Genomic DNA, 26,931 nt, shown 5'->3' with positions numbered 1-26,931 from the left:
TAAAACCCATTAGCACCTTGGCCGCAGCTGGCCTCTTACCCGTCCTTGACCTGGATCGGTCCAATGCTGGGTCCAGTACCATATTAAAGTCCCCCCCCCCATTATCAAGCTTCCCGCTTCCAGATCCGGGATCCGACTCAACGTGCGCTTCATAAACCCTGCATCGTCCCAATTTGGGGCATACACATTCACCAGTACCACCCGGGTCCCCTGCAACCTACCACTCACCATCACGTATCATTATCGACCATCATTATCCGCCACAATATTCAGCACCTCGAACGACTCCCGCTTCCCCACCAGTATTGCAACCCCTCTGTTCTTCGCATCCAGCCCTGAATGAAAGACCTGCCCTACCCATCCCTTTCTCAGCCTGATCTGATCTGCCACCTTCAAGTGCGTCTCCTGAAGCATAACAACGTTTGCCTTCAGTCCCTTTAAGTGCGTGAACACCCGGGCCCTCTTGACTGGCCCATTTAGGCCCCTCACATTCCATGTTATCAGCCGGATCAGGGGGCTACTCGCCCCATTTCCCCTCTGCCGACTAACCATCCCCTTTCTTTAGGCCAGCCACGCACCCACGCCTCCCGCACACTCCAGTCCCCCAGGCGGCGAACCACCGCCCCAACTCTCCCTTTTACCTCCAGCTCCCCTTCGGTCAATACAGCAGCAACCCAGCCCCCCCCCCCCCCCCCCCCAAGCTAGACCACCGTCTAGCCCCCTTGCTCCCCCCATTGCACTCCCGTAAGTCAGCTGACTCCTGCTGACCCCGGCCGCTCCCCCCTTTGCCAACGGCCCCCCGTGCGGAATCCCCATCCCATCCCCCCCTTCAGGCCGATGTGCGGGAAAAAGGCCACGTTTCCCACCTAGGCTGGCCCCGACCCAATGGCGCAACTCCTTTCTCCTACAACCTCACCCCAGTTCCCCATGACCCAGGGCCTCCTGCCCCCACCCTCCCCCCTTCGCACATGGTGACCGGCCCCTGCAAAACAGTACCGATGCCCACAGACCCACAAAACCCACATATCACATCCACTCACCCCTTCCCACTCCCCAGCTTTTCCACACAACAATGAAAAAACAAACCCAACCCCACATCAAACCATTAGTTCGAGTCCAACTTCTCGTTTTATATAAAGGTCCACGCCTCATCCGGCGTATCAAAATAATGGTGGCGATCTTGAAAAGTGACCCACAGTCGCGCTGGCTGCAACAGCCCGAACTTCACCCCCTTTCAGTGGAGCACTGCCTTGGTCCGGTTGAATCCAGCCCTCTACTTAGCCAGCTCTGCACTCCAGTCTTGATAAATACGGATCTCCGTATTCTCCCACCTGCTGCTCCGTTCCTTCTTCGCCCATCTCAGGACACACTCCCTGTCCATGAAGCAGTGAAACCTCACCACTACAGCCCTTGGTGGCTCATTGGCTTTAGGCCTCCTTGCCAGGACTCTGTGAGCCCCATCCAGCTCCGCGCCGGAAGGCTCCCGCGCCCATTAACGTGTTCAGCATTGTGGCTACATATGCCCTCACGTCGGACCCCTCCACCCCTTAAGGGAGACCCAGAATCCGGAGATTCTTCCTCCTCGACCTATACTCCAGGGCCTCGAACTGTTCCTGCCACTTCTTGTGCAGCGCCTCGTGCACTTCCACTTTCACCGCCAGGCCCAGAATCTCGTGCTCGTTTTCAGAGGCTTTCTGCTGCACCTCTCGAATCGCCGTCTCTTAGGCCTTCTGGGTCTCCACCAGCTTTTCTATCGACGCCTTCATTGGGGCCAGCATTTCTGCCTCCAGCTCCACAAAGCAGCTTTTCAGGAACTCCTGCTGCTCCCGCGACCATTGCACCCACGCTGCCTGGTCTCCACCCGCCGCCATCTTACTTTTCCGCACCCACTCTCCTCTCTGCTCCAAAACCACTTTTTAAAAAAATGTTTAAATCGCCCCACTCCTGGTCTCCATACAAAGCTGAGGGAACCTTACTGCTGCCTTCCCACACCGGGAATCATTGTCCAGGTGCCGCTGGGGCTCCTCAAAAGGGCCCAAAAGTCCTTTCTTGGCGGGAGCTGCCGAACATGTGACCTACCCAGGCATAGCCGCAACCGGAAGTCTGAAAGAGAGTCATTGAACATCTCCTGCAGGTGCGGGGCCAGTGCTGCCGCACATTTTTAATAGAAATCCACCAGGAATCCTTCTGGACTCAGTGCATTCCCCACATGGCGTTTTTGTTTCCAATTAAGGGGCAATTTTGTAGCCTAGCCAATCCACCTAACCAGCACATCCTTTGGGTTGTGGGGTGAAACCCATGCAGACACGGGGAGAATGTGCAAACTCCACACAGACAGTGACCCAGGGCTGGGATTTGAACCCGGTTTCTTAACGCCGTAACCACTGCGCCACCTTGCTGAACCCGGATGGAGTTGATGCTGTCCATAACTTTCACCATTTCTAGTGGTGCTTTCAGTCCCTGCCTCTTTTCCTCCCCCACCGCTGGTATGTCGAGCCCGTCGAGAAACCGTTTCATCTTCGGGTCCCCCTCCGGGGGCTTGGAGGCGTATAGCTCCAGTAAAAATGCAACGGCATCATTGAATCTTCTCTGGCGCTGTGACTAGCTTACTGTTCCTGTCTTTCACCTGTGCTTTTTCCCTCATGCCTGCCTGCTTTCTCAGTTGGTAAGCCGGTAGGCTATGTCTCCATGTTCATAAAAGGACTCATGTGTCTGGTGGAGTTTTTGCACTGTGGTCACCAGGGTAGCATAGTGGTTAGCACTATGGCTTCACAACGGCAGGGTCCCAGGTTCGATTCCCGGCTGGGGTCACTGTTTGTGCGGATTCTGCATATTCTCCCCGTGTTTGCGCGAGTTTCCTCCGGGTGCTCCGGTTTCCTCCCACAAGTCCCGAAAGACGTGCTATTAGGTAATTTGGACATTCTGAATTCTCCCTCTGTGTACCCGAACAGGCGCCGGAATGTGGCGACTAGGGGCTTTTATAGATACATAGAAGATAGGAGCAGGTCTTTAGGCCCTTCGAGCTTGCTCCGTCATTTATCACGATCATGGCTGATCATCCAACTCAATAGCCTAATCCTACTTTCTCCCCATAGCCTTTGATCCCATTCTCCCCAAGTGCCATATCTAGCTGCCTGTTGAATATATTCAATGTTTTAGCATCAACGATTTTCTGTGGTAATGAATTCCACAGACACACTGATGCACGATCAATTACACTCAAGACAAAGTGATTTCATAACTGAAGGCTTTAATCGACTAGAACTTGTTCCCCAGCAGCTTCGGTACAGAAAGTGAAGGCTGCTGGGATGGCACCGGTTCTTATACTCCGCCTGTCAGGGCGGAGCTACGTAACAACAGCCAATGGTAAACTCCTGGGTTTAACCAATGGTCAGCAGCCTCTTAGGTACCGCAATACCTGATAATACCACATTCACCCCCTGTTAAAAAAAAAAAGAGAGTCCGGCGGGGTTGGTGGCCAGTGGTAACAGTCGCCTTTAATATGGTATGATCAGCTATGGAGGTACTGTGATACCTCCTTACAGGGCTGCCGAGAATATTTACAAAGTGTTCGTTCACGGTTAAAGTCACAGCAAAGCAATCAGTCGATTGGGTGGCCTGGTCGTCCTTCTGGAACGTCTGGGCTTCGGTGGTGATTCTGGTGGGGGTCCAGGTGGTTGCAACTAAGGGAGCGTGGTTTTCGCCTCCCTGGCAGCTTCGTCACCCCTAGGTGGGCTGGTGGAGCAAACAGATGACACGGGGGGGGGGCTGTAGGGGTCGTCTGTGGATGGGCGGGCCTAGGCAGGAGCGGCGGGAGTACTGACCCTCCAATGAGGTGCTGTGGGGGGGCGGGTAATGGTTCGGGTGCGCGTGGGGTCCCGAATCTTGCTGGCCGTCAGGGAACACCATGTAGGCGTACTGGGGGTTAGCGTGCAGCAGGTGGACCCTCTGGACCAACGGGTCCGACTTGTGCGGCCGCACGTGCTTCCGAAGCAGGATGGGTCCGGGTGTCACTAGCCAGGTTGGGAGTGAGGTCACGGAGGAGGACTTCCTGGGGAAAACAAGGAGATATTCATAAGGTGTCTGATTGGTAGTTGTACAGGGCAGCGACCGGATGGCGTGGAGGGCCACCGGGAGGACTTCTTGCCAGCGGGAGACTGTCAGATTCCTGGACCGTAGGGCAAGTAGAACAGTCTTCCAGACCGTTCAGTTGTCCCTCTCCACCTGTCCGTTTCCCCAGGGGTTGTAACTGGTCATCCTGCTTGAGGCAATGCCCCTGTTGAGCAGGAATTGACGCAGTTCATCGCTCATAAAGGAGGACCCCCTATCATTGTGTATGTACACGGGGAAATCGACCAGTGTAAAGTTACCCTGGAGGGCCTTGATGACGGTGGTTGCGTTCATGTCTGGGCAGGGGATGGCGAATGGGAACCGGGAGTACTCGTCAATCATGTTCAGGAAATACGTGTTGCGGTCGGTGGAGGGGAGGGGGCCTTTGAAATCCATGCTGAGGCGTTCAAAGGGGTGGGAAGCCTTTATCAGGTGCGCCCTCTCTGGCCGGTAGAAGTGTGGTTTGCACTCCGCGCAGATTTGGCAGTCCCTGGTGACTGTCCTGACCTCCTCGATGGAGTAGGGCAGGTTGCGGGTCTTGATGAAGTGGAAGAAACGAGTGACCCCCGGGTGGCAGAGGTCCTCGTAGAGGGCTCGGAGGCGGTCCACTTGTGCAGTGGCACAAGTGCCGCGGGACAGGTCATCAGGAGGCTCGTTTAGCTTCCCCGGACGGTACAAGATCTCGTAGTTGAAGGTGGAGAGTTCTATCTTCCACCGCAAGATCTTGTCGTTTTTAATCTTGCCCCGCTGTGCATTATCGAACATGAAAGCAACCGACCGTTGGTCCGTGAGGAGAGTGAATCTCCTGCCGGCCAGGTAATGCCTCCAATGTCTCACAGCTTCAACTATGGCTTGTGCCTCCTTTTCAACCGAGGAATGGCGAATTTCGGAAGCATGGAGGGTACGGGAGGAGATGGCCACGGGCCTGCCCGCTTGGTTGAGGGTGGCCGCCAGAGCTACGTCGGACGCATCGCTCTCGACCTGGAAGGGGAGGGACTCGTCGATGGTGCACATTATGGCCTTTGCAATGTCTGCTTTGATGCGGCTGAAGGCCTGGTGAGCCTCCCTCGACAGGGGGGAAGGTTGTGGACTGGATTAGGGGTCGGGCTTTGTCTGCGTAGTTAGGGACCCACTGGGCGTAATAACTGAAAATCCCGAGGCAGCGCTTCAGGGCCTTGGGGCAGTGAGGGAGGGTGAACTCCATAAGGGGGCGCATGCTCTCAGGGTCGGGGCCTATAACTCCATTTCGCACTACGCAGCCTAGAATTGCTAGACGGTCGGTGCTAAACACACATTTATCCTTATTGTATGTCAGGTTAAGGATTTTCACGGTCTGGAGAAATTTGGGACGGTTGGTGTCGTGGTCCTGCTGGTCATGGCCGCAGTTGGTGACGTTATCCAGATACGGGAACGTTGCGCGTAAGCCATACCAGTCAACCATTCGGTCCATCTCTCGCTGGAAGACCGAGACCCCCATTAGTGACATCGAAGGGAACCCTTAAGAATTGGTAGAGCCGCCCATCTGCTTCGAAGGCAGTGTACTTGCGGTCACTATTACGGAGGGGTAGCTGGTGGTAGGCGGACTTGAGATCCACCGTGGAGAAAACCTTGTATTGTGCGATCCTGTTTACCAGGTCGGCTATACGGGGGAGAGGGTACGTGTCCAGCTGCGTAAACCTGTTGATGGTCTGGCTGTAGTCAATGACCATCCTATGTTTCTCCCCGGTCTTTACCACCACTACTGAGCTCTGCAGGGACTGTTGCTCGCTTCGATGACCCCTTCCCTCAGCAGCCTTTGGACCTCTGACCTGATGAAGGTCCGGTCCTGGGCACTGTACCGCCTGCTCCTGGTGGCGACGGGTTTGCAATCCGGGGTGAGGTTCGCAAACAGGGAAGGCGGGTCGACCTTAAGGGTCGCGAGGCCGCAGACAGTAAGGGGGGGTATAGGGCCGCCGAATTTAACGGTCAGGCTTTGCAAGTTACATTGGAAGTCCAACCCCAGGAGGGTAGCCGCGCAGAGGTGCGGCAGGACATAAAGGCGGAAATTGTTGAATCTCCTGCCTTGGACAGTGAGGTTCGTTAGGCAGAACCCCTTTATCTCCTCCGAGTGTGACCCGGAGGCCAGGGAGATCTTTTGGTTTACAGGGTGGGTAAAAAGTGAACAGTGCCTTACCGTGTTGGGGTGAACAAAGCTTTCCGTGCTCCCAGGGTCAATCAGGCAAGATGTCTCGTGGCCGTTGATGAAGACCGTCGTTGTTGCTGTTGCGAGTGTCCGACGTCGACTTTGGTCCAGTGTCACCGAGGCCAGATGAAGCAGTTGCGAGTTCTGATCGGGCAGCGTGTAGTCGGCCGTGCTGGGGGCCTGGGGCCCCATCCAAGATGGCATCTCCCATGGGTCGCACATGGTAGCTGGGGATGGACAAGATGGCGGCGGGGATGGACAAAATGGCGGCACCCACCCGTCCAGCGTGATGTCCGGGGGGCAAGATGGCTGCGCCCGTGGGTCGCACGTGGCACTAGGATAGGGAGGTGGCGGTGAGCACTGGCCGGTCGGGGCCTGAACGGGGGGTTGCCGCAGAGGTCCGGAGTCGCTGGAGACCGCGGCCACGGCGCGGGCCTGTCAGACCCCCACAAAGTGGCCCTTCTTGCCGCACCCTTTGTAGGTAGCGGTGCGGGCCGGGCAGCGGGGATGATTTGCCTGCCCGCAGAAGAAACAGTGGGGCCCGGCGGCGTTAGCGGGCTGTCTCACCGCGCAGGCCTGCGGGGTCAGTGGGAAGGTCTGTGGGACTGCTGCTTGCGGGGTGCCACGCAGCCCAGGGGGCCGTCGCGCGGTCGGGCGCATAGGACTGCGCATTTTTGTAGGCAACATCCATGGACCCTGACAGGGCCCGTGCCTCTCTAAGTCCCAGGGTGTCCCTTTCTAGGAGTCTTTGGCGGATCACTGAGGATGTGATACCTGGTACGAAGGCATCCCTGATTAAAAGTTCCGTGTGCTCGCTACACGAAACTTGCAGGTAGCCAGTGTTTCGGCCCAGCACCAGTAGCACCCGGTAGAAATCCTCCAACGATTCCCCGGGGCTTTGCCGTCTAGTTACAAGCAGGTGACGTGCATAGACCTGATTTACAGGGCGGATATAATGTCCTTTTAACAGTTCGATCGCGGCATCATAGTCCTCCGCCTCCTCGATAAGGGTGTAGATCCCAGGGGCTGACCCTGGAGCGCAGGAGATGCATTGTCTGTCCTTCTGAGGGGGTGCCTCCGGCCGTCTCGAGGTAGCACGCCAGCCAGTGTATAAATATTGCAGCCGAGTTCTCCGCGTGGGGGCTGAGTTGTAGGCACTCCGGTTTGATTCGGAGATCCATCCTTCCAGCTTAAGTCTAGTCGATTAAATTGATGCACGATCAATTACACTCAAGACGAAGTGATTTCATAACCAAAGGCTTTAATCGACTACTACTTGTTCCCCAGCAGCTTTGGTACAGAAAGTGAAGGCTGCTGGGACGGCACCGGTTCTTATACTCCGCCTGTCAGGGCGGAGCTACGTATCAACAGCCAATGGTAAACTTCTGGGTTTAACCAATGGTCATCAGCCTCTTAGGTACCCCAATACCTGATAATACCACACACACCACTCTGTGTGAAGAAATGTCTCCTTATCCCAAAATGGTTTACCCTGAATCCTCAGACTGACTCCTGGTTCTGGACACACCCACCATTAGGAACATCTTCCCTGCATTTACCCTGTCTAGTCCTGTTAGAATTTTCTATGTCCCTATGACATCCCCCCCTCATTCTTCTGAACTCTAGCGAGAACAATCCTAACCTAGTCAATCTCTCCTCATATGACAGTCCCGCCATCCCTGGAATCAGTCTGGTAAACCTTTGTTGCACTTCATCGAGAGCAAGAACATCCTTCCTCAGAAAAGGAGACCAAAATTGCACACAATATTCTAGGTGTGGCTTCACCAAGACCCTGTATAATTGCAGCAAAAAGTCCCTGCTCTGTACTTGAAACCTCTCGCAATGAAGACCAACATACCATTAACCTTCTTTACCGCCTGCTGCACCTGCATGCTTACCTTCAACGACTGGTGCACAAGGACACCCAGATCCCGCTGCACACTCCCCTCTGCCAATTTACAACCATTCTGGTAGTAATCTGCCTTCCTGTTTTTGCATCCAAAGTGAATAACCTCACACTTATCCAAATTATTCTGCCATTGATTTGCCCACTCGCCCAACTTGTCCAGATCATGCTGTAGGATCCTTGCATCCTCGTCACAGGGTGAACCCTCCCACCCAACTTGGTATTATCTGCAAACTTTGAGATGTCACATTTTGTTCCCTCATCCAAATCATTAATATATTGTGAATAGCTGGTGTCCCAGCACTGACCCCTGTGGCACACCACTAGTTACTGCCTGACCATTTGACTGGCTCCCCTTGTCAACTGTACTGGTTACATCTTCAAAGAATTTCAACAGTTTTGTCAAGCATGATTTCCCCTTCATAAATCCATGCTGACTCTGACTGATCCTGCCACTGATTTCTAAATGTTCCACTATAAAGTCCTTGATAATGGATTCAATAATTTTCCCCACTTCTAATGTTAGGTTTACTAGTCTATTATTCAAATTTTGAATATTGGAGTGATATTAGCTACCCTCCAATCTGCAGGGACTGTTCCAGAGTCTATAAAATCCCAGAAGATGACCACCAATGCATCCACTATTTTCAGAGCCACCTTAAGCACTCTGGGATGCAGATTATTAGGCCCTGGGGATTTATCCGCCTTCAATCCCATCAATTTTCCCAGCACCATTTCTCTACTAATGTTGATCTCTCTCAGTTCTTCCCTCTCACTAAACCTTTCATTCTCCAACATTTCTGGTTTCTGCTTTGTGTCCTCTTTTGTGAAGACAGAACCAAAGTATGTATTCAATTGCTCAGCCATTTCTTTGTCCCTTATTTTACATTCCCCTGCTTCTGTCTTTAGGGGTCCTACGTTTCTCTTTACCAATCCGTTCTCTTCACAGACCTATAGAAGCTCTTAGTGTCAGTCTTTATGTTCCCTGCAAGCTTACTTTCATACTGTATTGTCCCCTTCTTAATTAATCTAATTTCACAGTAACTTAATTGCAGTTTCAATGTTAGCCTACTTGTGACAATAAAGATTATTATTTTCCCGGTGGAGAGCAGGTCAAATCCCAATTGTAGCTTTTTGCTCCCCGAAAGTCGTTCCATGGACGGGGCTGGTCCAGTTTTCTCCCGCTCCTGGCGGTTATGGGCGACCTTCTCCTGCGATCCATATTCAATATGGAGTCGATCAGCCATTGCCTAGCCGCCCTCTCCTTCCTGTCCCTGAGTGCCCTATGTGCTATTATTTCCCCCCTTATCACCACTTTCAATGCCTCCTAGAATGTGGAGGGTAGGACCTCCCCATTTAGCTGCAGATTACACACCAATAGTTTGTGACATTCTTTCGCCAAATGCCTTGTCGGCGAGGAGGGTTGTGTCCAGCCTCCATGGGGGGTGCTGGGCCCAGCCTGTCTCCAACCTCACATCCATATTGTGTTGTGCGTGGTCAAAGATTACTACTGCGAATAATACACCCCTACCAGCCCTGATTGCACCAATTTACCCATGAAACATAAGTTGATTTGGGAATATAGTTTGTGAATTTGGGAGAAGGAGGAGAACTCTTCTCCTTGGATGATTGGTTCCTTCACCCCCGCTCCCCACTCGCCCCCGCCCCCGCCCCCCGCCCCCCCCCACCCACGTTTTCCTTCTGCTCCATAAAAGTGTTAGTTCCTTTGCCATTGATTATTGTTTCCTTGATTTGGGGCTGGATTTGCCCAGCCTTGGGTCCTGTACACAGTTGAAGTCTCCCTCATGATGAGCTGGTGGAAGCCTGGGTTGGGGATCTATGCCATGTTTTTTTTTTAATGAAGTCTGCGTCATCCCAGTTAGGGGCGTATATATTTACAAGCACCACTGGTGCCCCTTCCAGGACACCGCAGGCCATTACATACCGCCCCCCGTCTGTCACCGTGTTTGTGCTGTGAAGGTTGTGTCCTTTTGCTAACAGTATGGCCAAGTCCCTCGTCCTCGTACCAAAGCACTATCGGTAGGTCTATCCTATCCAGCTCTCCCTTACCCCCAGTCAGTCTTTCTCCCTCAGGTGTCCCTCTTGAAGGAAGACTATGTTGGACCTCAGGCTTTTTAGATGGGTGAAGACTCCACCAGTCCAATGAGTCCCCTGACATTCCAGGTCACTATTAGGATTGGGGGGTGGGGGGTTTGTGTTCTCAGCATTTTGCCCTCTCCAAAATTCCATCCCCAAGCCAGTTTGTCCTTGACATCCCTTCTTCCATACCCCACATGCCTTCCACCCCCACATGCCTACCTCCCCCATTTACCCCCCCCCCCCTCACTTCTGCCAGGCACTCCTTCCCTTTCCCTTTTCGGGAGCTGTGCTGCGGCCCACGCCCTCTTTTTACTCCCGTGCATTAGTATACTCGCCAGCGTTGTGGCTCCCCCCCCTGGGAGCAGCTCATTTCATTGTTAGCCCGTTTTGTCCTCTCCCACCCCCGCCTTTCTCATTTCAGTATATCTCTGCCTCCTCCACCCCGCAATCGTTTGGCATTCAGAACAGAAAGAAAGTCTTGTCTAGGAGTTCTTGGTTGTCCATTATTGCTGTCTTCCCACACTGCTTTTCCAGATGAACTCATTTGCTTCCTCCGGGTGTTAAAATGTTCTTTGTTGCTGTAGGTGCTCCAAAGTCCTGCCGGGTACACCAAACCGCACTTTGTTTTTAAGTAAGCCACTTTGGCCCCATTAAACTCCACCCGGCGCTTGGCCAGGGTGGGTCCGATGTCCTAGTACATGCGGATTGTCTGTCCCTCCCAGCTACTCGGCTGTGTGCTCTTCGCCCAGCTCAGCACCCACTTTTTTCCTGAAACTCATGTAGTTTTGCTATTATCGCCCGCCGTGGTTCTCCTGATTTGGGCCTTTGCCAGAGCAACCTGTTGGCTCAGTCCACCTCTGGGGATTTGGTGAAGCCTTCCCTTCCGACCAGCTTCCCAATCATCCTCACAACATACGCTGTTGTGTTTCTTCTCTTTGATTCCTCAGGTAGCCCAAAAACCCTCAGTTTCTGCCAACAGGATCCGTTCAATTGATCGTCAACCTTTTTCTCCTCGAGTGCTCTGTGTTGCTACCAACCTTGTTGCCTCGGCCTCGAGCAAGGCAACCCACTCGCTCTGGTCGGTGGCCGTTTCTTTAGGTCCCACACCATCGCTTCCTGGGTCTCCAGTCTCCTCTCTGTTCTGTCCAATGCCTCTTTAACGGGGGCCAGAGCGGTTTCCATGGCCGACCTCATGGCCAACTGAGGTCATCCTTTATAGAGTCCCTGTGTTTCTGGAGCTCTATTAAAAGAAGCTCCATAAACTGTTCTTTCGATGGGTGACATTTGCATTGGCTCAGTCCACCATGCACCGCTCCACCTGTCTCCTCGCTGAGGTTAGAGTCCTCCTCTCATGACTTACTACTTTTTCGGGCTCCATGGCTGATTCAACTGCATTTCTTTGGCTGGTTGTTAGTTTGCGGTGAGGGTGGTGGTGTTTGTGTTAATTTTTGTATCCAATTGATGGTTTTAAAAAGCCTAAATTGGACTTCCGGGTGCGGCGATGACCAGCTAAGCCGCACGTTTCGGCAGCTCCCGGAGGAACGGACTTTTGGGCTCTTAATAAGAGCCCCAACGGCAATTTTAACGGCTAAAAGCACTGTGCGGTGAACCAGAAGGGAATCCCCCCTGGATACGGATGGAAAAAGGAGAGGAAAGTGGCCGGATTGCGGTGGATCCTTTAGAGCAGCGTCAAGGAAGGCAAGCAAAAACCAAGATGGCGTCGGAAGGTGGCAGTTTAATATGGGGCCCTGAACAACACGAGTTTTTGAAACGCTGCGTGGAAGAGCTTAAAAAGGAGATGAAGAAGGAGCTGTTGGCCCCGATATTACAGGCGATCGAATGGCTAAAGGATGAGCAAAATACCCAGGAGCGGGAGCTTCAGGTCGTGAAGGCAAAGGCTGCCGAGAACGAGGACGATATACAGGGCCTGGTGGTGAAGACGGAGATGCACGAGGCACACCATAAACGATGTGTGGAAAGATTGGAGGTGCTGGAGAATAACGCGAGGAGGAATAATTTAAGGATTCTTGGTCTTCCTGAAGGTGCAGAAGGAACAGACGTCGGGGCATATGTGAGCACGATGCTGCACTCGTTAATGGGAGCGGAGGCCCCGACGGGTCCGCTGGAGGTGGAGGGAGCATACCGAGTGATGGCGCGAGGACCGAGAGCAGGAGAAATTCCTAGAGCCATAGTGGTGAGATTTCTCCGTTTTAAGGACAAAGAGATGGTCCTTAGATGGGCAAAGAAAACTCGGAGCAGTAGGTGGGAGAACGCGGTGATCCGCGTATATCAAGACTGGAGTGCGGAGGTGGCGAGAAGGAGGGCGAGCTTTAATCGGGCCAAGGCGGTGCTTCACAAAAAGAAGATAAAATTTGGAATGCTGCAACCGGCAAGACTGTGGGTCACATATCGAGGGAGGCACCACTACTTTGAGACGGCGGATGAGGCGTGGACTTTTATTGTGGAAGAAAAACTGGAATAAGCGGGTTACTAAAAAAGAACGTTTGAAACAAAGTGGTGGGGCGAGTATGGGGGGCGAAGAGGGGGGAAAAAGGGGGGGGAAAGATGAGTTTTATGTTATTAATCCTGCAATGCGGTAACTTTTCTCTCTTCCACAGGTGGTGGTGGAGGGAGGAAGGGAGGTGGAGGAGATGGGGCGTTGGCCATGGGGGGCGGGGCCAAAAGGGAAGCGCGGGCTTTGCTCCCGCGCTATGATAATCATGGCGGGAATAGGGAAGCAGGAAGCGTCGCACGGTGCGAGCCGAGGTCACGGGGGGAAGCCGAGGTCGGCCAGAGTTTGCTGACTTCTGGGAACAACATGGGGGGTGTAACTACGCTAGTGGGGGATCTAGCGGGGGGAGGGGGGGGGGGGGGGGGGGAGTTACTGGGTTGCTGCTGCTGGGGAGAGGGGGGAGCCGGAATGGGGTGGGGTGGGCGGGGGGCGCCCCCTGGGGGGGACACAGCTGCGTGGGAACCTGGGGAGGAGCTGGAAAAAGGGGATGGCTAATCGACAAGGGGGGGGTAAAAAGCCCCCCAACCCGGTTGATCACGTGGAATGTGAGAGGGCTGAACAGGCCGATAAAGAAGGCACGAGTACTCGCACACCTTAAGAAACTGAAGGCAGACGTGGTTATGTTACAAGAGACGCACTTGAAACTTATAGACCAGGTTAGACTACGCAAAGGATGGGTGGGGCAGGTGTTTCATTCGGGGCTAGATGCGAAAAACAGGGGGGTGGCTATACTAGTGGGGAAGCGGGTTATGTCTGAGGCAAAGACCATAGTGGCGGATAGCGAGGGCAGATACGTGATGGTGAGTGGTAAATTACAGGGGGAGGCGGTGGTCTTGGTAAACGTATATGCCCCGAACTGGGATGATGCCAATTTTATGAGGCGCATGCTAGGACGCATCCCGGACCTAGAGGTGGGAAAGTTGGTAATGGGGGGAGATTTTAATACGGTGCTGGAGCCTGGGCTGGACAGGTCGAGATCCAGGACTGGAAGGAGGCCGGCTGCAGCCAAGGTGCTTAAAGATTTTATGGAGCAGATGGGAGGAGTAGACCCGTGGAGATTTAGCAGACCTCGGAGTAAGGAGTTTTCGTTTTTCTCCTATGTCCACAAAGTTTATTCGCGAATAGACTTTTTTGTTTTGGGAAGGGCGTTGATCCCGAAGGTGAGGGGGACGGAGTATACGGCTATAGCCATTTCGGATCACGCTCCACATTGGGTAGACTTGGAGATAGAGGAGGAAACAGAAGGGCGTCCACCCTGGAGAATGGACATGGGACTAATGGCAGATGAAGGGGTGTGTCTAAGGGTGAGGGGGTGCATTGAAAAATACTTGGAACTCAATGATAACGGGGAGGTCCAGGTGGGAGTGGTCTGGGAGGCGCTGAAGGCAGTGGTTAGAGGGGAGCTGATATCTATTAGGGCACATAAAGGAAAGCAGGAGAGTAGGGAATGGGAGCGGTTGCTGCAAGAACTTCTGAGGGTGGACAGGCAATATGCGGAGGCACCGGAGGAGGGACTGTACAGGGAAAGGCAAAGGCTACACGTAGAATTTGACTTGCTGACAACGGGTACTGCAGAAGCACAGTGGAGGAAGGCACAGGGTGTACAGTATGAGTATGGGGAGAAGGCGAGCAGGTTGCTGGCCCATCAATTGAGGAAAAGGGGAGCAGCGAGGGAGATAGGGGAAGTGAGGGATGAGGAAGGAGCGGGGAGCGTTCAAGGCATTCTATAAAAGATTATACGAAGCTCGGCTCCCGGATGGGAAGGAGAGAATGATGTGCTTCCTGGACCGGCTGGAATTTCCTAAGGTGGAGGAGCAGGAGAGGGTGGGACTGGGAGCACAGATCGAGATAGAGGAAGTAGTGAAAGGAATTAGGAGTATGCAGGCGGGGAAGGCACCGGGACCGGATGGATTTCCAGTCGAATTTTATAGGAAATATGTGGACTTGCTTGCCCAGATACTGATGAGAACCTTTAATGAGGCGAAGGAAAGGGGACAGCTGCCCCCGACTATGTCGGAGGCAACGATATCGCTTCTCCTAAAGAAGGAAAAAGACCCGCTGCAATGCGGGTCCTATAGACCTATCTCCCTCCTAAATGTAGACGCTAAGATTCTGGCCAAGGTAACGGCAATGAGGATAGAGGATTGTGTCCCGGGGGTAGTCCATGAGGACCAAACTGGGTTTGTGAAGGGGAGACAGCTGAATACGAATATACGGAGGCTGCTAGGGGTAATGATGATGCCCCCATCAGAGGGGGAAGCGGAGATAGTGGTGGCGATGGATGCCGAGAAAGCATTTGATAGAGTGGAGTGGGATTATTTGTGGGAGGTGTTCGAGGAGATTTGGCTTTGGAGATGAGTATATTAGATGGGTACAGCTGCTGTATAGGGCCCCGATGGCGAGCGTGGTCACGAATGGACGGGGGTCTGCGTATTTTCGGCTCCATAGAGGGACGAGGCAGGGATGTCCTCTGTCCCCGTTACTGTTTGCACTGGCGATTGAGCCCCTGGCAATAGCATTGAGGGGTTCCAGGAAGTGGAGGGGAGTACTCAGGGGAGGAGAGGAACACCGGGTATCTCTTTACGCGGACGATTTATTGGTGTATGTGGCGGATGGAGGGGATGCCAGAGATAATGCGGATACTTGGGGAGTTTGGAGAATTTTCAGGATATAAGCTGAACATGGGGAAAAGTGAGCTGTTTGTGGTGCATCCAGGGGAGCAGAGCAGAGAAATAGAGGACTTACCGCTGAGGAAGGTAACAAGGGACTTTCGCTACTTGGGGATCCAGGTAGCCAAGAATTGGGGTACATTGCATAGGTTAAACTTAACGCGGTTGGTGGAACAGATGGAGGAGGACTTCAAGAGATGGGACATGGTATCCCTGTCACTGGCAGGGAGGGTACAAGCGGTTAAAATGGTGGTCCTCCCGAGATTCCTCTTTGTGTTTCAGTGCCTCCCGGTGGTGATCACGAAGGCTTTTTTCAAAAGGATTGAGAAGAGTATCATGAGTTTTGTGTGGGCCGGGAAGACCCCGAGAGTGAGGAAGGGATTTTTGCAGCGTAGTAGGGATAGGGGGGGGCTGGCGCTGCCGAGCCTGAGTGAGTACTACTGGGCCGCCAACATCTCAATGGTATGTAAGTGGATGGGAGAAGAGGAGGGAGCGGCGTGGAAGAGATTGGAGAAGGCGTCCTGTAGGGGGACTTGCCTACAAGCCATGGTGACGGCGCCGTTGCCGTTCTCACCGAAAAATACACCACAAGCCCGGTGGTGGTGGCTACTCTGAAAATTTGGGGGCAATGGAGACGGCATAGGGGAAAGACGGGAGCCTCGGTGTGGTCCCCGATAAGAAATAATCATAGGTTTGCTCCGGGGAGAATGGATGGGGGATTTGGAACATGGCAAAGAGCAGGAGTAACACAATTAAGAGATCCGTTTGTAGATGGGACGTTTGCAAGTCTGGGAGCGCTGACCGAAAAATATGGGTTGCCCCAAGGGAATGCATTCCGGTATATGCAACTGAGGGCTTTTGCGAGGCAACAGGTGAGGGAATTCCCGCAGCTCCCGACGCAGGAGGTGCAGGACAGAGTGATCTCAAAGACATGGGTGGGGGACGGTAAGGTATCAGACATATATAGGGAAATGAGGGACGAGGGGGAGATTATGGTAGATGAGCTGAAAGGGAAATGGGAAGAGCTGGGGGAGGAGATTGAGGAGGGGCTGTGGGCTGTTGCCCTAAGTCGGGTAAACTCATCGTCCTCGTGTGCCAGGCTAAGCCTGATACAATTTAAGGTGTTACACAGGGCGCATATGACTGGAGCACGGCTCAGTAAATTTTTTGGAGTAGAGGATAGGTGTGCGAGATGCTCGAGAAGCCCAGCGAATCACACCCACATGTTCTGGTCATGTCCGGCACTACAGGGGTTTTGGGTGGGGGTGACAAAGGTGCTTTCGAAGGTGGTGGGGGTCCAGGTCGAACCAAGCTGGGGGTTGGCTATATTCGGGGTTGCAGAAGAGCCGGGAGTGCAGGAGGCGAAAGAGGCTGATGTTTTGGCCTTTGCGTCCCTAGTAGCCCGGCGCAGGATACTGTTGATGTGGAAGGAAGCCAAGCCCCCGGGTGTGGAGACCTGGATAAATGACATGGCAGGGTTTATAAAGCTGGAACGGATTAAGTTTGTCCTAAGGGGATCGGCTCAAGGGTTCACCAGGCGGTGGCAACCGTTCGTCGAATACCTCACAGAAAGATAGAGGGAATGGAAAAGAAGAAGACAGCAGCAGCAACCCGGGGGGGGGGGGGGGGAAAGAGGAGGAACCAGAGGGATTCTCAGGGATGTTAATATATAAGTATAATATGTATAGGCTGTTGTTATAGATAATTGTATATTGGACTGTTAAAACATATTTTTGGAGAATATTTATCTGGGACAAGGCAGTTGCCATTTAGTTTTGTTTTTGTTTATATATTATTTATTTCTTGTTTATAAAACTGGCCATTGCTATTTATATTGTGATATTACTGTGTAAAGGATACACAATGTACTGTGATGGTTGGCCAAAAATTTTCAATAAAATTTTTTTTTTTTTTTTTTTTTTTTAAAAGCCTAAATTGAAGTTCCCAAGAGAGAGCCACCTTTCATGCGGCCGCTCAGCTCATGGCCACCACCGAAAGTCATAAATATATTATTAATACTTGATTATTAATGCAGTTTCTTAAAATGCTGTGAGAATTATCAGACGGACAAATAAAAGATAACATGACTTGTTTACCCTTGACGGAAAGAATGAATTGGCTCCTATTCAAGATGTCTCAACCTTAAATGATAGACAGCTATCTTAACCAATTACTGACAGACACTTCGCTATATGTCATGAGTTAGCCTACGAGGAAAGTATTGTCTTAAACATTGAGAAAACATGTGTAATTAGTTAAAAACTTTTGTGAGGGCCACGAAAAATACAACACGAGTGTGTAGAATCAAAAGAAATAACTTTATTTACAATTACATATATACAGCAGCAGTACTCCACTACTGCTCTCTTCTGTCTAGCTGGTTCCACACTGGCCAGCTCTATTTATGCAGGTGGCTCTATGATGATTTCTCCGCCCCCCTCATTGGGGAAGCTCATACTCACTAAGGATTGTGGGATTGCCATTAGTCCCCAGCCAGTAGTAATCAGGCAGGTTATCACAAAAAACAATAGGCTAACTCCTATTTCATTATTGAACAATTGGCTATTTTCCAACAATTGACTAAGGTGGGCTGTCAACATCTATAAGATACAGAAAAAGGAGTCTCTAGAAGTCATATTGGTAGAGAGAGATGGACCGAGAGATGTTTACAGAAGTGATGGTTTTACATTTTATCCATGTTTTCAGAGCCTTCACTTCATGATCTGGTCTGAGAAGAATGGCAAGACGTCTGTGCTCTTTCCTTCGTGTTAATTCCTTTGCCTCTTACTGTTAATTACTACTAATTACTGTAATTTGCTTTTCATCTTTCTGACTTGTTACCTTTTTAATGGTTAATAAACTTTCTGAATTCACCATTTAAAGTGTTATTTCTTGCCATGTGGTCAAGTCTCTAGAACATGTTGTCATTTACAATTGGGGAGATATTGCAAACAAGCGAACCCCATAAATCTTAGTTCAAATAAGTCAAAGTGGTGACACACTTCAGCCTTGTCTTTCATACTGATGTGTTGAGTTTCCCCATCACTGAGAATGGAGATATTTGCAGTGCCTTCTCCTCCTACTCGTTGTTTAATTGTCCAGCTGGTTGTGGGATTGCTAAACTGTCTATTGCATCTTACTTATGCTGTTCAGCATGCATATAATTCTGTGTTGTAGCGTCACTCCGTGGCACATCATTTTAAAATATGCCTAGCGCTGCTTTTCTGCAATCCTCATTGAACGGAGTTGGTCCCAAGGCTTGATGATAATTATAGAGTGAGGAATATGCTGGGCTATGAAACTGCGTATGTCACGATAAATTCTACTGTAAATAAACACTGAAGTGTTAATCTCGAAGTTGATGGACACTTCAGAGAGTTAGAAAAAATAGACACAGGAACAGGTGTTTCTGCTTTTCAGATGAAGTAAAATGGCTGTGTCAGATTATATTGCCACCTCTATCTATCAAATTACAGGGTTCTGGTGGAACTACATTCAGAGTCAAAGGCCAATTCACAGCAAAGTTGAAGCACAAAGTGTAGCGCACAAAGACTCCGTGAGACGAATAGAGTGAAGTCGATGAGGCTTTATTAAGTGTGTCTGTTCCCCCGCAGCTCGATAGTAAACTGGCCTGCGGGGGAAGACTCCGGCTTCTTATACTCCGCCTTCAGGGCGGAGCTTGAGGTCAACGGCCAACCAGGACCCGGGATCTGTCAGCCAATGACATTAGGGCTTCCAGTCCCACATGACCCCCAATACATACTACCACATTCACCCCTTGTCAAAAATGAACCCGGCGGGGTGATGCTTCGTATGGTGGTAAGGGTTTACAGGGCTGGTCCTGGGAGGACAAAACATTCACATGGCAATACAGTATTGGACAATTTTGTCCTGTTGCAACTATATACAGAGGGTATAGGAAGAAAAGCAAAATGTTCTTGTGAACAGTCCATATTCGTTTTACATCGACGCCACGAGTCGGTCGGGCGGTCTGGTCGTCCGTGTCGATCGCCTCGGCCCCGGCGGTGGTGGTGGTGCTTGTACTAGTGTTGGCGGCTCCAGGAGCCGTACGGTTTCAGCTCGGGCTTGATTCTTGGTCGGTGCTGAGGGGAGGGGGACCGATCCTCCTGGGAAGGGGGCGGTCGCGGGGTGCGGCGGTGGTAGGAAGGGGTGGGGGGGGGCGGGGGGGGGGGGGGGTGATGGTGTCGGGGGGGTGTGCGTTGCCGGCGGGCGCCAGATCCCGTAGGGAGACCGTGTCCTGTCGGCCGTCGGGGTACTCCACGTAGGCGTACTGGGGGTTCGCGTGGAGGAGGTGAACCCTTTCGACCAACGGGTCCGCCTTATGTGCCCGCACATGCTTTCGGAGCAGGATGGGTCCTGGGGCCGCCAGCCAGGTCGGCAGCGACGTTCCAGAGGAGGACCTCCTAGGGAAGACAAGGAGACGCTCATGAGGCGTTTGATTAGTGCTCGTACATAATAACGACCGGATGGACTGGAGAGCGTCCGGGATGACCTCCTGCCACCGTGAAACTGGGAGGTCCCTGGACCGTAGGGCCAGTAGGACGGCCTTCCAGACCGTGCCGTTCTCCCTTTCTACTTGCCCGTTCCCCCGGGGGTTGTAGCTGGTCGTCCTGCTTGAGGCTATGCCCTTGCTGAGCAGGAACTGGCGCAGCTCGTCACTCATGAAAGAGGACCCCCTGTCGCTGTGGACGAATGCGGGGTAACCGAACAGTGTGAAGATGGTGTTCAGGGCTTTAATGACTGTGGCCGCGGTCATGTCAGAACAGGGAATGGCAAAAGGGAAGCGGGAGTATTCGTCCACTACATTAAGGAAATATGCGTTGCGGTCGGTGGAGGGGAGGGGCCCTTTGAAATCGAGACTGAGGCGCTCGAAGGGGCGGGAAGCCTTAATCAGGTGCGCTCCATCTGGCCTGAAAAAATGCGGCTTGCATTCCGCGCAGATGTGGCAGTCCCTTGTGACTGCACGGACCTCCTCTAAAGAGTATGGGAGATTGCGGGACTTGATGAAGTGGTAAAACCGAGTGACCCCCGGGTGGCAGAGGTCCTCGTGGATGGTTTGGAGGCGGTTAATTTGTGCGTTGGCACATGTGCTGCGGGATAGGGCATCGGACGGCTCGTTCAGCTTTCCGGGACGATACAAAATCTCATAGTTGAAGGTGGAGAGCTCGATCCTCCACCTTAAGATTTTGTCGTTTTTTATTTTGCCCCGCTGTGCACTATCGAACATGAAGGCTACCGACCGTTGGTCAGTGAGGAGAGTGAATCTCCTGCCGGCCAGATAATGCCTCCAATGTCGCACAGCTTCCACTATGGCTTGGGCTTCCTTTTCTACTGAAGGGTGGCGGATTTCTGAGGCGTGGAGGGTCCGTGAGAAAAAGGCCACGAGTCTGCCCGCTTGGTTAAGGGTGGCCGCTAGAGCTACGTCGGAGGCGTCGCTCTCGACCTGGAAGGGGAGGGACTCGTCGATGGCGCGCATCGTGGCCTTTGCGATATCCGCTTTGATGCGGCTGAAGGCCTGGCAAGCCTCTGTCGACAGAGGGAAGGTCGTGGTCTGTATTAGGGGGCGGGCCTTGTCTGCGTACTGGGGGACCCACTGGGCGTAGTACGAAAAGAAGCCCAAGCAGCGTTTCAGGGCTTTTGGGCAGTGCGGGAGGGGAAATTCCATGAGTGCGCGCATACGTTCGGGGTCGGGGCCTATTATCCCATTGCGCACTACGTAGCCCAGAATGGCTAGCCGGTCGGTGCTAAAAACGCACTTGTCCTCGTTGTACGTGAGGTTCAAGGCTTTGGCGGTCTGGGGGAATTTCTGGAGGTTGGCGTCGTGGTCCTGCTGATCGTGGCCGCAGATGGTTACATTGTCGAGATACGGGAACGTGGCCCGCAACCCATGTTGGTCAATCATTCGGTCCATCTCCCGTTGGAAGACCGAGACCCCGTTTGTGACGCCAAAAGGGACCCGTAGGAAATGGTATAATCGCCCGTCTGCCTCGAAGGCGGTGTACTTGCGGTCACTTGGGCGGATGGGGAGCTGATGGTAGGCGGACTTGAGGTCCACGGTGGAGAAGACTTTATATTGGGCAATCCGATTGACCATGTCGGATATTCGGGGGAGAGGGTACGCGTCTAGTTGTGTGTACCTGTTGATGGTCTGGCTATAGTCAATGACCATCCTTTGTTTCTCCCCTGTCTTCACTACTACCACCTGCGCTCTCCAGGAACTATTGCTGGCCTGGATTATGCCCTCCTTTAGTAGCCACTGGACTTCGGACCGAATGAAGGTCCGGTCCTGGGCGCTGTACCGTCTGCTCCTAGTGGCGACGGGTTTGCAATCCGGGGTGAGGTTCGCAAACAAGGACGGGGGTTGCACCTTGAGGGTAGCGAGGCCGCAGATAGTGAGTGCGTCTGCGGGTCGCACATCGGCGCCCCTCCTCCCCTCGTGGTGGCCGGGACCCAAAATGGCGGCGTCTGCGGGTCGCACATGGTGTGCTGGGGGGGCTGGGGAGCGCTAGGGCCGCGATCGCTAGGACCGCGAGCGCTAGGACCGCGCGGAGCTCCCTCACCGCGAGCGCTAGGACCGCGCGGAGCTCCCTCACCGGGGACAGCGGTGGTCAGGGCCCAAGTCGGCGGCGCCGGCGGGTCAGGCGTGGGGCCGCGAGCGCTGGGACCGCGCGGAGCTCCCTCACCGGGGACAGCGGTGGTCGGGGCCCAAGTAGGTGGCGCCGCCGGGTCAGGCGTGGGGCGCGCGGTGGGGGTTAGGGTGGCGTTAGGGACGCGGAAAACTCCCTCCTCTCCGTGGAGAGTGTTGGCCGGGACCCAAAGCGGTAGCGCCGGCGGCGGGTCATACATGGGCTGCGGGGAGGGGGGTTGGGGGGCGTAGGCGGCGTGCAGGGCTCCCAGTTCTCCCGGGACCGCGGTGGTCGGGACCCAGAGCGGCTGCGCCTGCGGGTCGCACATGGCGTGCTGGGGGGGGTTGGGGCGCGTAGACTGCTTGCAGGGCTCCCTGTTCTCCCGGGACAGCGGCGGCCTCGCGGGACCGGCACACAACCGCATAATGGCCCTTTTTCCCGCAGCTTTTGCAGATTGCTGCGCGGGCCGGGCAGCGCTGTCGGGGGTGTTTCGCCTGGCCGCAGAAATAACAGCGGGCGCCCCCGGTGCGACTCGGCGTTTGGACCGCGCAAGCCTGTGGGGGGGGGGGTAGGGGGTTTGCCGCGACGGGTACGTACGGGGCCCAATGGCCTGCCGCGCGGTCGGGGCCGTAGGCGCGGGTATTACGCGCGGCCACGTCTAGGGAGGCTGCTAGGGCCCGTGCCTCTGAAAGTCCTCGCGACTCTTTTTCTAGAAGTCTTTGGCGGATTTGGGAGGATTGCATGCCTGCCACAAAAGCGTCGCGCATTAACATGTCTGTGTGTTCGTTTGCGTTTACCGACGGGCAGCTGCAGGCTCGTCCCAAAATCAGCAGCGCGGCGTAGAACTCGTCCATCGATTCTCCGGGAGCTTGCCGTCTCGTTGCGAGCTGGTAGCGAGCGTAGATTTGGTTAACTGGGCGAACGTAGAGACTTTTCAGTGATGCGAAGGCCGTCTGGAAATCGTCCGAGTCTTCGATGAGGGAGAAAATCTCCGTGCTCACCCTCGAGTGCAGGACCTGCAGTTTTTGGTCTTCTGAGACTCGGCCGGTGGTCGTTCTGAGGTAGGCCTCAAAGCAAGTCTGCCAGTGCTTGAAGGCTGCTGCCGCGTTCACTGCGTGGGGGCTGATCCTCAGGCATTCCGGAATGATCCTGAGCTCCATCGTCCTTCTTAGGCACGCTTAATAAATTGTAGCGCACAAAGACTCCGTGAGACGAATAGAGTGAAGTCGATGAGGCTTTATTAAGCGTGTCTGTTCCCCCGCAGCTCGATAGTAAACTGGCCTGTGGGGGAAGACTCCGGCTTCTTATACTCCGCCTTCAGGGCGGAGCTTGAGGTCAACGGCCAACCAGGATCTGTCAGCCAATGACATTAGGGCTTCCAGTCCCACATGACCCCCAATACATACTACCACACAAAGGTAGAAAAATCTTCAAATCTCTCTATGCCACACAAAAATAAGCATTGTAAGGGCCCTTGCTATTGATTCCTTTCCCCCCCATTCTTTAATTTTGCTGTTATTTTGATCCATGGATGCTTAATGGACAAATACCTTTAAGTCGAGCAGAGGAAGTAAGGAATTCAAAAGTTACAAAAAAGAGAACACCGTGCTAGCTTTCAGACAGCAGAACCTAAACTTTTCGGCACCTGAGTGAATGAATTGGCCAAAATGCCGTATTCTGCCCAGTAACAGGCAGTGATTGGATCTTACCCAAGCGGGCTGATTTTCAGAGAACCAGGGAAAGAACAGTTGAGTCCTGGATGCTCAGAGAAAGGACCGGCTCTCTTTTCTCACTCTCTTTCTCCAGCAAATCAACATAAATATACAGACACCTGAATGAATCTACAGTAAAAATCATCACAGACTGAAGACAGGAACCTCAAACGGAAAACCTAAAATTGAATGAAGGTGTGCAAGAGTACCATCGGAAACAAAGACACTCACCCTTTTACTTAATATTTTTACACCTCTCTTTTACCATCTGTTTTTGTCTATCTTGTGTGTCTGTATAGAGGATGGGAACAAGTTAAAGGGTGAGGGGGGCATAGGAATTAGATAATAGTAAACCTGTTTTGTTTGCTTCATGTTTAATTATAGTTATTGATATTAATAAAATTAATTGTGTTTAAGTTTACAAACCTGGTGATTGTGTAGATATTGGGCAGCCAAGAGCCAAAAGACTTTGCGTGTTTTTCCAAGAATTATTTATACATTTCAATTGTGTTGTGACTCAGTGTCAAGTGGGGCTGGAATTGACTGCGCACTAACCCAGAGGGTCGTAACAGTACGCTATTTACTAAGTCAAAAGGCATACTTTAAACTGAAGCTAATCAATAAAGTGGATGATGTTGTTGAGTATCACAGCAAAGCATTCAGGAATTAATTTACAAAATAACTTATAGGTCTAGGGAAACTGAAGACCGAGTGGTCTTATCACCCAACAAGCTGATGCTAAACCAATCTGCCACTTTACACGGAGGAAAGACCCTCACCTATCTTTGGGCAAAGTTAACAGTGAAACTTAAAACATGCACCAGCAAGGGGTTATCGCAATAATCACTATACCAACAAAATGGTGTTCAGAAATGCTCACGGTCCTAAAGCCACAACTCTATAAGAATCTGCCTTGATTTAATGCAACTAAACAAATCAGTGGGACATGAGATCCATCTGATGCCCTCAGCCTTGTCAAACTAACCAAGAGTACTCTATTCGATAAATTGCTTGCAAACATTTTGCTTCTGGACAGAGATTCCAGATTGCTGGACACATTTATAATGACATTCAGTTGTAATTGTTTCAATAGGCTACCCTTTGGGATTATGTTCACTCCTTACGTTTCCAGAGAACAATGTCTCAAATGCTGGAATGTATGGAAGGAGTAACATGTCATTTGGACAACATATTTATATATGGTTCAATGACTGAAGAGCATGACCACAGAGTTAGAGCCGTTCTGAAAGTATTACAGGATGCAAGCCTAACATTCAATGAAAAATGTAAGTTCACCAAACCTATGATCAAATTTCTAGGTCACAAAGTACAAGCCACTGGAATCACAGTTGATCCACAAAAAGCAAACATAAGCAGAGAATTCCTACAACCGAGGAACATAGTTGATTCCAAAGATTCCTTGCAATGGTTAAATAAGTTGACAAGCTCCTTCCCAACTTAGCAGAGGTCAATGTGCCTTTCAAACAGCTGATGAGACAGTGTCAACAGTGGTACTGGACTGTGGACAAGCAAAATGCATTTGAAACGATTAAACAACTTTAATCTCTTCTGAAATTTTGGCACATTGCGACCCAGAGTTACTGACCATAGGAGCAACAGAAGCAGAGTCCGCTGGTCTGGGAGCAGTATTATTTCAAGTGCAGAGAGATGGTAAACCGAAACTAGTTTACTATATCTCAAGGTCTTTATCAAAAACTGAACAATCGAGAATGAAGCAATGGTAGCATGTGAAAAATTCTCAGACTATGAGATGGGATTATGATTCACAATTGAAAGTCAGCCATCAGTCACTCTTCTGAACATGAAAGAAATTGTAAAAATGCGGCCCAGAATCCAGCAATTCAGATTAAGATTAGAGGAAAGGCTCCCTAACACAGTATGTTCAAGGGACGTTTCAAATGACAGAAGACACCCTATCAAGGGTACCATCAGAAGGAACCAAGTAAGAAGATTTATACTTTATTAAGGAGTTGGAAGCATATACTTACTCAACACTTACCAGCTACTGCAAACAGGTTGCTAGAAATAAAACAAGCTCAGCAAGATGACAAGTGTCACCAGATATGAGAATATTGCAGAAAACATAGCCAGACTTCTCAGTAATTCTTTTTTTTTAAAATAAATTTAAAGTACCCAATTATTTTTTTCCAATTAAGGAGCAATTTTGCATGGCCAATCCACCTACCCTGCACATCTTTGGGTTGTGGGGGTGAAGAGGAGATTTACCAGGATGTTGCCTGGTATGGAGGGCATTGGCTATGAGGAGAGGTTGAATAAACTTGGTTTGTTCTCACTGGAACGAAGGAGGTTGAGAGGTGACCTGATACAGAATTATGAGGGGCATTGACAGAGTGAATAGTCAGAGACTTTTTCCCAGGGTAGAGGGGTCAATTACTAGGGGGCATAGGTTTAAGGTGCAAGGGGCAAGGTTTATAGGAGATGTGCGAGGCAAGTTGGGCCAAGTGGCCTAATTCTGTTCCAATATCTTATGAACTTATGACACAAGCTCCTGATGTTAGTAAGGAGGCTATGCAAGGTCATCTGGGCAGGGTGCGCCATTGTCATTCCTGGTGCCTAGTTCGATGTCCATTGTTTTCTTCTTTTATGACTTTCCTCACCTCCTGCCTCTCCAAAGCATGCCCAGCATCCACAAGGCATACGTTAGGGGATGTGACAACAGATTTGCCATTTGCCTGAATGAGTATAACTCCAACACCACTCAAGAAGCTTTACATCATTCAGGAAAAAACAGCCTGCTTGATTGGCACCTCATCCACCTCCTTGACATTCACACCCTTTACCACCAACCCACAGTTCTAGCAGTGTGCCCCATCAACAAAATAAACTTCAGCAAATCACTAAAGCTCCTTCAATATCCCTTCCAAATCCAGGCCCTCTACCATCAGAAAGGCAGCCAGCATAATTAAGGACCCCACGCAGCCCGGACATACTCTCTTCCACCTTCTTCCATCAGGAAAAAGATACCAAAGTTTGAGGTCATGTCCCAACCGACTCAAGAACATCTTCTTCACTACTGCCATCAGACGTTTGAATGGACCTACCTCGTATTAA

At 51.8% G+C, this 26,931-nt stretch overlaps 1 protein-coding gene across 1 annotated transcript in view; it reads right to left on the bottom strand.

Annotated features, from left to right (window-relative positions):
• slc25a13 (solute carrier family 25 member 13) overlaps positions 1-26,931 on the bottom strand; it is a 470,724-nt gene that overhangs the window by 173,785 nt on the left and 270,008 nt on the right. The gene's annotated exons all lie outside the window — the stretch shown is intronic.

This window comes from Scyliorhinus torazame, chromosome 6 (genome assembly GCF_047496885.1).
Source record: "Scyliorhinus torazame isolate Kashiwa2021f chromosome 6, sScyTor2.1, whole genome shotgun sequence".
Lineage (NCBI taxonomy): Eukaryota > Metazoa > Chordata > Chondrichthyes > Carcharhiniformes > Scyliorhinidae > Scyliorhinus > Scyliorhinus torazame.
The sequence above is the reverse complement of the archived record's forward strand: the minus strand, read 5'-3'. Positions and strand labels throughout refer to the sequence as shown.